We start from the raw sequence: 11,927 nt of genomic DNA on the forward strand, positions 1-11,927 counted from the left end.
TTGCAGGGAACCAAGCAGAGGGCCTTCTCGGTAGTGGCTCCTGCCATGTGGAACGCCCTCCCATCAGATGTCAAGGAAATAAACAACTGTCTGACTTTTTGAAGACATCTGAAGGTAGCCCTGTTTAGGGAAGTTTTTAATGTTTGACATTTTATTGTGCTTTTAATATTCTGTTGGGAGTCACCCAGAATGGCTGGGGAAACCCAGCCAGATGGGCTGGGTATAAATAATAAATAATTATTATTATAACTAGGCAAGAGGACCTACTCGGCAGTGGCGCCTTCCCTGTGGAGCGCCCTCCCATCAGATGTCAAGGAGATAATGAACGACACAACTTTTAGAAGACATCTGAAGGCAGCACTGTATTGGGAAGTTTTTAATGTTTGATATTTTATTACGTTTTTATATGTCTTGGAAGCCACCCAGAGTGGCTGGGGCAACTCAGTTAGATGGCAGGGGTATAAATAAAATAGTAGTAGTAGTAGTAGTAATAATAATAATAATAATAATAATAATACTACATTACCTCAAATACTTGTTGCTGTTAGGAAAAACCTCTTTAACTACTTTTGTTTTTATAACGAATACTGCAGGGGGTAACTAGCTTAGTGCCCACCAATTGCGGAATCCCAACTCTCATCATCGCTAGTCAGCATGGTGAACGCTCAGGGATAAATGGAGTTTTGGCTCATCAAAAGCAAGTGACAGGAATTAGATAGGACCAGAACAGCTGACAGAAGCCCCAGATTATTAACATTGGCCTGGCTCCAAAGGGTAGTTATTGCAGAGAATGCACATTCCAACTACCTGGCATGATACAGGAAGTGGAATCTCCCCACATTTCTCTATTTTGAAAAATTATTTACCTGTCTACCTTGTTTGTAGCTCAGAAAGTTGCTGAAGGAAGTAGGCTGTTTCCCACTTTTTCTGAAGGCAAAGCATAATCGTCGTCTTCTCCTTTTTAATTCCGGCAACGTAATCCTATGCATGTCTATTCAGAAGTAAGCCTCATTGAGTTCAATGTATATTCATGCCAGATAAGTGAATAAAGAATTGCAGTCTCAGTCTCTTAACTCCAGAAATACTACCTACTTAGAGCTGCTTCGTACCATATATTGTAAAAATATAGCTGCGTTTTCGATATCCCCTTTCCAACATTTGCAACATCTTTAGTCTGTTGCATTTTGAACAGTCCCCTCCTACTTTACTCCAGTGGCTTTCAAAGTGGTACAGAAATGGGTTCTGTGGAAGCTTATCAAGGATTCCTCAATGAGATCACAATGGTTTCCTTGAAAGGCAGCTGGCCCACTGTCCTCAATTACAGAGGGGACACAGGTGGCGCTGTGGTCTAAACCACAGAGCCTATTGGGCTTGCCGATCGTTAGGTCTGCAGTTTGAATCCACCTGGCGGGGTGAGCTCCCATTCCTTTGTCCCAGCTCCTGCCAACCTAGCAGTTCGAAACATACCAGCGCAAGTAGATAAATAGGTACCACTGCGGCAGAAAGGTACAGTGTTTCCGTGCACTCTGGCACTCATCACAGTGTCCCGTTGCACCAGAAGTGGTTTAGCCATGCTGGCCACATGACCCAGAAAGATGCCAGTGGACAAACACCAGCTCCCTTGGCCTGAAAAGTGAGATGAGCGCCGCACCCCATAGTTGCCTTTGACTGGACTTAACTGCCCAGGGGTCCTTTACCTTTACCTTTTTACCTTCAATTATGACGTGATGGCTACATCTAAAGCACCTTGTCTGTGGCATATAGAGCACTGGCAAGGCACTACTGAGCTGCCCAGAATCTTATTATAAACCGAATGTATGTTCTAGACCAATTCCAAGAACTCACAGTTATGTGGAAGACAAGTTCACATACAGAGTGTGTCCTGGAATATAGAGAGTCTGAAAAGGCAAGTCCATCTGCTAATACTCCCAAGATTATTGCTGCAAGACTTTCTTCAGGTTTCCTCCACTGTCACAGTGATGGTGAGTGGCAATAAGCCATCAGACCTTCTTATGATGTCATGATAAACTCGTGATAAACTTTCCAGGTAAACTCACTTGGTACCTACTGGGAGTCATCCTCCCCGTCCATCCAGACTTCAAGTTGGAGCTTTATCTCTCATTTTGGCACAATGTGTTGCAACTGCTGCTTTAGTTTTTTATATGTCTATTTTCCCCCTCTGTTTATTATTATTATTATTATTATTATTATTATTATTATTATTATTATTATTGAATAAGCCATCCAAGAAAAATATATATCTGAAGGATAGGATAGTAACTCCTAAAATAAGTAAATAAAATTATCCAAACAAATAAAAAATAAATAATTTAAAAATCCTCTGTAGTAGAAAATTCATAAATGATTTCAGCCGGGGTGGGGGAAGAAACATTACCAAGAGCCCAACACATACATATTTTCAGCAGAGCAAACTTCACATAATGCCAACTTACAGACATCACCCTTTCCTATAATAGAGTTTGAGGGTTTGTTCACTTATCGAATCTGAGACATAGTAGATTGGGCATTCTGAAGATAAATGAGTCCTCCCCCCTGCCCCTGCCCCCGCCCCCCAAATGAGGTGTTCTACTGTTCTTGGATATATTCCTAATTTCCTTTGGCTTGTTGTAATTTCAAAATGGCTTGGCTCGGAAAACTAAAACTTACTTTCATGTTATCTTGGCAAAAGCTAGTGCCTCTGACTAATTTGAGGGTGCTCATTAATTGAAATTGAATTACGTGCGGAATATCAGTCCCAACACATTGCCAACACCACTTGTTGACATTTTTGCACAGTGGAAAAACTAGCGCCAGTGTGGTAAAAGCTGCTTGTACAACTTAACAGTTCCATGAGTATTTAGGATTGTAGTTCTCAGGCCATTTAGACTGAGCTCTTACGCCTCCTTTTCCCCCTCAGTAATATTTTACAGACATATTACAAGCTCAGTAACTTCACTTCCACCAAATACTCACAATTTCAAAATCTGCAACACCCCCATGCTTAAGAGGCAGGAGAAAAACTCCGCTCTGGAGAAGTGGGATCTTACAATGATCGGAGCCAAATGAATAAACTTGAGCCATCAGCTTGTAATATTAAAAATTTCTGGGAAGCACTAGTTAGTCTCGAAATAATGAAGTAGCCCCTGGGGGTTTTAGTGGACTTTAGTTTTCCATTCCTCCCTCCCAGGTTAAAAAAACAACCCCAAAACCAGCAGTTTAGCAAAACATTTTTTTGTAATCAGGTGTCTCTCTTCCCCATAAATAGGGGTTTTACAAAAAGAACCTCTGCAGGCACCCCCTGGGAGCTTAGAATTTGCTTGTAGTAAAGTTATCTGAGTTTGAGAAAGCCAAAGTAACACAATTTGTGTCGTGCCGCATGCATACTTATGGTATGACAAAGTTAAGATCAATAAGGCCTTTAAGAACCATATTGTCAGGAAAGCAGTATTTAATGTCTGGACAAAATACAAAGACTTATTGGAAAACAAAACTCCGAGGTGGCTTTCCCCTCTGGAAGCTAAGGCCCGAAAAAGACCCAATATGGAGGCCAAATGGCCAAAATATTGGGAAATATTAGAAAAAGATGGAGACAATTGGAAATTGCAGAGTTTGGAGAAAATGAAGGATAAAGTGCGAGACTGGTTACATTACGCCCAGATTAAAGAAGTTTTTAAAAATGACAAAAAATTAGGGTTCCAGGTGGAGAAATCGAAGTTGGAAACAGAATTGTTAGAACCAAAGACTAAGGTATTATCAAGAATGTATAACTTGCTGTTAAAATGGAACACACAAGACGAAACGGTTAAATCGGTTATGATAAAGTGGGCACAGGACATTGGGCATAACATTATGTTTGAGGACTGGGAAAGGTTGTGGACCACTGGGCTGAACTTCACTGCATGTAATGCTTTGAAGGAAAATGTAATGAAAATGATATACAGATGGTACATGACCCCAGTTAAACTTGCCAAAATATACCGTTCGTCTGATAATAAATGTTGGAAATGTAAAGGAAATGAAGGAACATTCTTTCACCTCTGGTGGACTTGCCCTAAAGTGAAGGCCTTCTGGGAAATGATATATAATGAGTTGAAAAAGGTATTTAAGTATACCTTCACTAAGAAACCAGAGGCCTTCCTCCTGGGTATTGTTGGCCAGAAGGTATTAAAGAAGGACCGAACATTTTTTATGTATGCAACAACGGCAGCAAGGATACTCATCGCCAAGAACTGGAAAACTCAAGATCTACCCACACTGGAAGAGTGGCAGATGCAGCTGATAGACTATATGCAACTGGCGGAGATGACTGGCAGAATCCGAGACCTGGGAGAAGAAAGGATTGAAGAAGATTGGAAGAAATTTAAGACTTATTTACAAAAATATTGTAATTTGGTTGAATGTTAAGAAGGATGCTTGATCATAAATAACTGGCCACCACTAAATTAGACTGGAATTTGATGATAAGTCAGATTAAGGAAAACATAAACCTTTTGGAGAATTGTTAGATTATATTTAAATGACTGGATATAAGATTGTAAACAAGTTGATAATTTGCTTGAAAAACTTTCCAACGATGTAAGTGGGAGCAGAAAACGTGAGGAAGTCCAAAGAAGTTATGAAATTATGTTACGATATAACCAATGTTGTTTATTATCTGTGCATTTCTTTTATAAAAAAACCCTTAATAAATATTTATATATATAAAAAAAAAACAATTTGTGTCGTGCCGTGGAATCTTGGCCGGCTGCCACACCTTTCCTGAAGACCACATTTTTTTTGCCCAATACCCTCCTTTCCTACAATTTCCCTGCTACTGTCCCTTTTTGGTTTTCCCATTCTAGTTCCAAATGTGTCTATCTGCTACCAGCTGCCAAACTAAACCCGCGTTACCCAAGGCAGGCTGAATAAGTGGTGTTCTTGACACTAACCCCTTGTTCTAAAAGAACCGTAAAACAACCACTGAACAAAGAAACCTTGCGCCAGCCCCCATGCAAGAATGAAGCAAAATCAAATGGCCAAATTAAAAAAAAAAATGTGAAGGGTTTGGAACAGAAGAAGTCTGTCCCAAATCAGAAACACTATCACAGAATCATAGAATCGTAGGGTTGGAAGGAACCCCAAGGGAAATCTATTCCAAACCCCTGCAATGCAGGAATCTCAACACGTGGTCCCCCGTCCAATCTGAAACCACGCTGGACCAAGTTTCTAATAGCTTAAGACTCCTCAACACCAACAACAGCAATTTTAAACTGAAGACATGCTTCATTCTTGAGAGGATGTTCCATTCCATCATGAAGCAATCAAACCATGAAGGCTTGATCTTTTTAGAGTATGAAGGAACAAAGAGTTACCTCAGCAGAGATCCCTGCAATTCCATGTTTCTCTCCTTACTGGGGAGAAAAGCAAACCCACAGCTGTGGCCCAGCCTCCTCTTGTGGTCTAGTGGCATGGCACTAAGGAGAACCTCTGTTCAGGGTTCCATCCATCCCATCCAAGAAAGTATGTTCCACTCCTCTACTCCTCCCAATCTGCTTTCAGTTTGCAACTCTATACTCCTTAAGTACTGGAACAATCTCAGGCCTCAATGGGTTGCTTCTTTATTTTTTGGTTTTGCAAACCTTGATTTCCCCTTGAGCATGCTGATACTCTCGCTCCTTTTTCTCATTGCTATGTTTTGGCTATAATCCCCTTGGTTCTCTGTATCTGTGTTGGCTGCTATTATTTCCTCCCCCCCCCCTTTTAAAAAAAATCTTTATTTATTCAGTACTCAAACTTCCATTCCATATCGACAACGGTAACAACAACAGAAAGAGAAAACATAATACAGATAAGCTCCCTCAAAACACCGGAAATACATAATTAACACTCAAAGGTATTCCACATAGCCTAGGACAAGCCAGAAATTTATTCCATCTTAACATAAAAGTATTGTGTCTACAATTATATTCCTTAAACCTTACATAATGCATAATAATTATTTTTTTTTGCCATTACCCAAGTTTTCTATCAGAAAGAACTAGTTAGGCGTGCGTGACCCAAAAATGTTGCACTGAGTTAGTGCTCCTGTTCAGGGTTCCCTGTGTCTTCCGGTTTTCATTCCCAAACCCTTCTCAACAGATCCGTATCATTCTGTAGCCACGCTCACCAGCTGATTAGGGTTCCCCTCATCCTTATGGAATTTTTCTAAAAAAAATTTTGTGGGTAGGAGACGAGGACTTCTGCAAACTTTGAAGCTTCCACAAGCCTGCCGATACCTCCCCTTTTGTGCATAGATGATACTCCTCTCACTAGGCTAGGTAGTCAAAAAATGAGTTCACTATAGTTTTAGGATGTTAAAACATAAATTCATTGATATTTGAAATGGCTATACTGAAATTACTGAGCGAGAGTAGCAATTATTGTTAACACAATGGGAGGAATTCAAGGTCATGCTATTATGATTGTTCTATCAGGTGCAAGCGTTTCTGCTTGCTTGATGTAACGATCTCCCTGTCTCCACCATGTGCACTGTTCTGCGAGTTTTCCTGATCCTCCAGAGCAGATTTGGAGGACGCACGGGGGGGGGGGGGCAAGAGGGGAAGCCCTGTTGTGCTAGTGGGCTGGTTTCAACTAAGCCAGTGGGTTAACTGAACCCAACCCACAGATTCATTCAGATACCGAAGATCCCAGTAAAAGCCCATGTATGCCATGATGTACGTGTACAGTTCTATATGTACGTAGTAAGATGTGACTTATGTCCAGTTCACACTGGCAGTACCGTTCAACAAGACAGTCACTTGGAATTCCTTCTGTGCTTCCTTGAGACAAGGCAAAGCGATTTGCCTCAGGTGGCAGACCTGACCCTCTCCTCCACCACTGCACCACTACCAACTTTGCACTTGCCACTGCTGCCACAGTGGCCTTGCCCTCACTCTTGCCAATGCATCAAGGCGACAGTGCAGGTGTAGCCACAGGCAAAGTTGCAGAGGGGGGGCAGCAGCAGCGTGGGTGTTGACAGTGTGGTCAGGGAGGGGGCCCAGATCTTCCAGGAGGAGTTAACTGGAGTTGGTGCCTACAGTGGCAGAACATCCCGGGTCACCCCTGATATTAGCTCACGGGTACATAAATTGTGGCCCTCCAAATGTTGCTAGACTAGAATTCCCATCATCCCTGACCACTGGAGCTGATGGGAGATTGAAGTCCAACTATATCTGGATGGCCACCCGTTCTCTTCCTCCGTGCGACTTATTTGATCTATGTTGGTCATCAGTTATGGAATCATAGAATTATATGGTTGGAAGGGACCCTGAGGACCATTTGTTCGTCCCCCTGTAATGCAGGAATCTCACCTGAAGCATCCATGACACATGGCCATCCAACCTCTGCTCAAAAAGCTCCAATGAAGGAGAGTCTACAGTCTCCCAAGGGAGTCCTTTCCATTGTTGAATAGCTCTTACTGTCAGAAAGTTCTTCCTGACGTTTAGTGGGAATCTCCTTTCTTGTAACTTGAATCCACTGGTTCACGTTCTACCCTCCAGAGCAGGAAAAAAACAAGCTTTCTCTATCGTCCATGTGACAGCCTGTTAGATATTTAAAGATGGCTATCATATCTCCTCTCAGTCTCTTCTTCTCCAGGCTAAACGTACTCAACTCCCTCAACCATTCCTCATAAGGCTTGGTTCCCAGACCTTTGATCATCTTGGTATTCCTCCTCTGCACAAGCCCCAGCTTGTCAAAATCCTTCTTAAACTGTGGTGTCCAGAACTGGACACAGTACTCCAGGTGTGATCTGACAAAGGCAGAATAGAGAAGGACTACTACTTCCGCAAAGGTGCAGGACTTAAGCCTTATTGCATGCTGCTGTAACTTAAGAGGGGGGAAATGGCTTGTGGGGAAATGGCAAGCAAAATGCTTAACCTTCTATGTGATAGAAAAAAATGGTGTTCAGGAGCAGCCCAAGGCAGGGTCCAAGTGTCTCAAAATTTCATGTAGCAACCTCCAAGCTCAATAGCTACACGAAAAAATGAAAGCAAAGAAATGTACCCTTGCCCAATTGTTAACAGAGACTCTCCATTCAAGGTAGAGGATCTTACACCAGAATTCCAAGCCAAGTCCCAGTGAAATTAATCGTTAGTGACTGCATGGCAACAGTGCTTGGGTGCGACCATCGAAAAGGGATTACCACATACTCTGATTCTATTAATTCTAACTTATTCCCCACCTCCACCAGGGAGCATACGATATGAAGGGGAATTACCGGTACTTTATTGAAAATATGTAGTTTCTCCTTTTATTTGTGGTTATTGTGGGTGATTAACATTGTGAGTCATTTACAATTTGCATGCAGTATCAGCTGATAGAAAATCCAAGGCTCCATTTTAACTTGGATTTACGCCTCGGTTTCTGCAAATATGTATCCTCAGTGAAAAAATGGCTCGACCACAAAGGAGCCTGTTCTTTTCAAATGCATGCATGCATGACTGCCACACTGATGGAAGTTACAAGAGTGCATCAAAAGGAGAATAAGCTTCCAAGTGTCTGCAATTACTCGCTGCATCTTCAAAAATCAATACGCTATTATAGCTGACCACACTCAAGAAATCCTTACATTTAAATAACATTAAAGTTATGCCTCAAACCTACAAAACCCATAAAATTCTGATTATTTACTCAAGAGAATAGTCTGTACAAAGCCTTTTCCTCATCTCTTGGCTTAGCTAATCATGCATTTGTCAGAGATGTTTTATTTGCAGGGCTTAAATACTGTGTATGTATTTCTGCATTTAAAGTACGCCACTACAGTGTGTCTGGGAACAGAACAATTTGCTTATCTCGGAGTTCAGCCCTCCATTATCCACACAGCCCTGTATGGCAATAGCTCAGAATCAAATTCTCTTATGTTCTTACCTATCCCATAGCTCCTGGGAGAACAATGTTTCTATAGCCCTCTAAGAGGCACTATCCAGAATTAAAGCAAATTTCAATTCTCCAGTTTTCCCGTCATTTGGTTGTTCCAAGGAAACTTCTGTAACAAGGGCATAGGAATTCATTGCAGATAGTCACTAGGGGGACCTGAAGGATGCCTGGAAGCCAGGACTTCTCCATTTTGTCCTAGCCACTTTGCTATAGCTTACACTGGTGTAGCAAGCTGCATTCCTATGCATTCCCAAGCAGCAATGATAAAAGCACAAGAACAGTGCTGGGAAAAGAGGAAATGCAGCAACAGAGATGGCTACTCCCATGCAGAGACTGTAACCCAGGCATGTCCAAAGTCCATTTTGGGGGCCTAATCCAGCCCACCAGTTGATTTAATCTGGCTCCCATGGCAGTATATGTCCTAGGGCAAAATTGTAAAAAAAGCAACCTCAATACCTTTGGGGTGAAACTGTAAAAAAAAAGTTCAACTTTGGTTGGCCCTCATGTACATTCACTTCATCAAATCTGACCCTCTTTGAAACAGGTTTGGGCACCCCTGTAACCATTCCACCATCCACCAGTCAAGTTGCCTCCACATGGCATGAAGAAGAGGAGTTTGGATTTGATATCCCGCTTTATCACTACCCAAAGGAGTCTCAAAGAAGCTAACAACCTCCTTTCCCTTTCTCCCCCACAACAAACACTCTGTGAGGTGAGTGAGGCTGAGAGACTTCAGAGAAGTGTGAGTAGCCCAAGGTCACCCAGCAGCTACATGTGGAGGAGCAGGGACGCAAACCCGTTTCACCAGATTACGAGTCCACTGCTCTTAACCACTACACCGGCTCTCATGAAAACTACCAATTAACATGCAGTGACAGCATAAACACTATGACAACATCACTTAACCCGCACAATTCCTCTCTCATATGCAAGACAAAACCACGCTGTGAGGGTGAACCCACTGGTGGGCGAAGGGGAGTGGGGGGGGAGCACACCTTCCCTGGCAGCGTGATCCCAGTGGGGTGCCACTGCAGCTGCCCCCCCCCCCCGCCCGCACTGGGTGCCATGCCCCCAGGACCTGCGCCACGTCCCTGTGGGCAACGCATCACACTCCTGGGACGCGCGCCAGCCCTGCCGCCTGCTCTTCGCCCCCCCGGAGCATGAAGCTCCACTACCTCTTCCAGCACAGTTGCAAATTCTTAGTAGTTTAATGGTTAGAAAGGGCCACAGACCACACCTGATGCAGTAACACTGGGAAACAAAAAAAATTGTTGCATTGGCACCTGCAGTTGTTCTAACCTAATTTTGACGTGCTGATTTCATATCTGAAGTTGGTTTTGTTCTGTAAGGTCGTTTTTTTGCAATTCGTGTTTTTCACTTTTCACCATAATCTTTCTTTTTCACAATGCAAGAATTCAATATTTTATTAAACATAGCCGAAGTAGTACAACACAGTATGAATATAAATGTAAGTGACTTATATAGCATTGAACAAGATATGCATAGCATTGAAAATGACATGTATACCTATTGTAAAGTTGGAGGTATGCAAAAAAAATGTATTCCCTTGGGATACAGAGTATACTGGGGAACATTTTTTCCCCCTTCATTTTCTGTTGCATGAGATTTTTCAACTGTTCTTATATGTTCTTTCAATGCTGATTTCAAATCTGAAATCAATTTTTGTGTATGTGCTATAGTTATCTTTCAATTTCTGACTTTTGCTGATACAGTATGTCATATTTACACTGGGGCTAAGTGGACACTGACACGTTGATCTACCCTAACCACATGGTAATGATTGTTTTGCAAACTTAATTTTTCTTTATTTTTATAGTTTTGTAACCTAAATATTTATATTTTTTCAGATCGAACTATGGCTGCTTTAGGCAGGGGTTCAAATTCTCAGATATACCCAGGACACAGAGCAATTCTTCTGCCAATAAATTAGACATGGTTGAAGGGGAAATGGTGTCAATCCGGTCCAGAAAAAGTCCACCAGTTCCATAGCTCAGTTCTGTGGGTATAATGAAATCTGCATGAAGAAAACATGGACAACAAGCCCTCCAGAGAAACTCCTCCTGCAAAACTAAACATTCCAAGCAAGCCGTGCAAATAACACTGCATGCACAATGCCTATGTTGGTATTTATGCATTTGCCACGGAGAGGGGAAAGGGCCACAAGGAGGAAGCTACAACAGGAAGTGCATAAGCAGGAAGTCGCTCCAAGACCTAACGAACGGAAAAGAGCAGAAAAATGAGAAGGATGAATTTGAATCTCACACCAAAGAAATGGACAGGCAACCACAAACTAAAGCCCTTCGATGGAGACAGTGCCTGGTGAGAAACAATAATTATAGATAGAAAGGGGGTGAGTCAGCAAGAGTAGAAACCACAACTCCCATTCCACTCAGTTAATCATTTTTAACCACACAGCCACAGAAAGAAGAGCTCATGATTGGGGGAGGGGGGCTAGTCTCCCATGACTATCATGCCCCTGACCACAAAGCCTGCTACTCAAGGAGGTCTACGGAGAGCTGTAGATCAGTGGAGCAGCACAGACGCAGTAGGCAGGGGGCTGACTTGGCCACAGAACACGGGAAGAAAGAGCTGATGGGGGAACACACATCTGGGACACAGCTGTCTCCCTTAATTGGGTCCCAAGGTTCATGTCATCCAATCCAGCCACACATTCCACATTTCCCATTGGTTGAAGACCAGCAGATACCAGCCCTTTCCCCACAAGAGCTTGTTATCCATTTCCTCTCTGCCCACTTCACGCAACCGGCTGACAATACACCATAACCGCTGGGGAAGGAGAAGGGGAAGGAGGGCAGTAAGCTGGAAGAGCCACCCCCTAATTCCTTGCTGCTGGACCAGCCACTGTACTGTAGGCAAGTCACAACCCTTCATTGAGCCCTCCTCCCATTGTGTACCATCCTGAAGATGGTGGAGGTAACAATCAGAATGGGTTAGGGACCCTATTTGCCAGCTAACTCCTGATGAGTCGTTCCTTTAGTGGGGCAGCTACT

At 42.7% G+C, this 11,927-nt stretch overlaps 2 protein-coding genes across 2 annotated transcripts in view; one reads left to right on the top strand and one right to left on the bottom strand.

The window, feature by feature from the left end:
- The window catches only part of ST6GAL2 (ST6 beta-galactoside alpha-2,6-sialyltransferase 2), a 49,138-nt gene extending 47,142 nt beyond the window's left edge, over nt 1–1,996 (bottom strand). Inside the window, exon 1 of the mRNA XM_081858154.1 lies at nt 1,846–1,996. The gene's annotated coding sequence lies outside the window, so the exon portion shown is untranslated. The remainder of the gene's footprint in view (nt 1–1,845) is intronic.
- SLC5A7 (solute carrier family 5 member 7) overlaps nt 1–11,927 on the top strand; it is a 456,597-nt gene that overhangs the window by 31,090 nt on the left and 413,580 nt on the right. The gene's annotated exons all lie outside the window — the stretch shown is intronic.

This window comes from Podarcis erhardii (genome assembly GCF_964252035.2).
Source record: "Podarcis erhardii genome assembly, chromosome: 4".
Taxonomy (NCBI): Eukaryota; Metazoa; Chordata; class Lepidosauria; order Squamata; family Lacertidae; genus Podarcis; species Podarcis erhardii.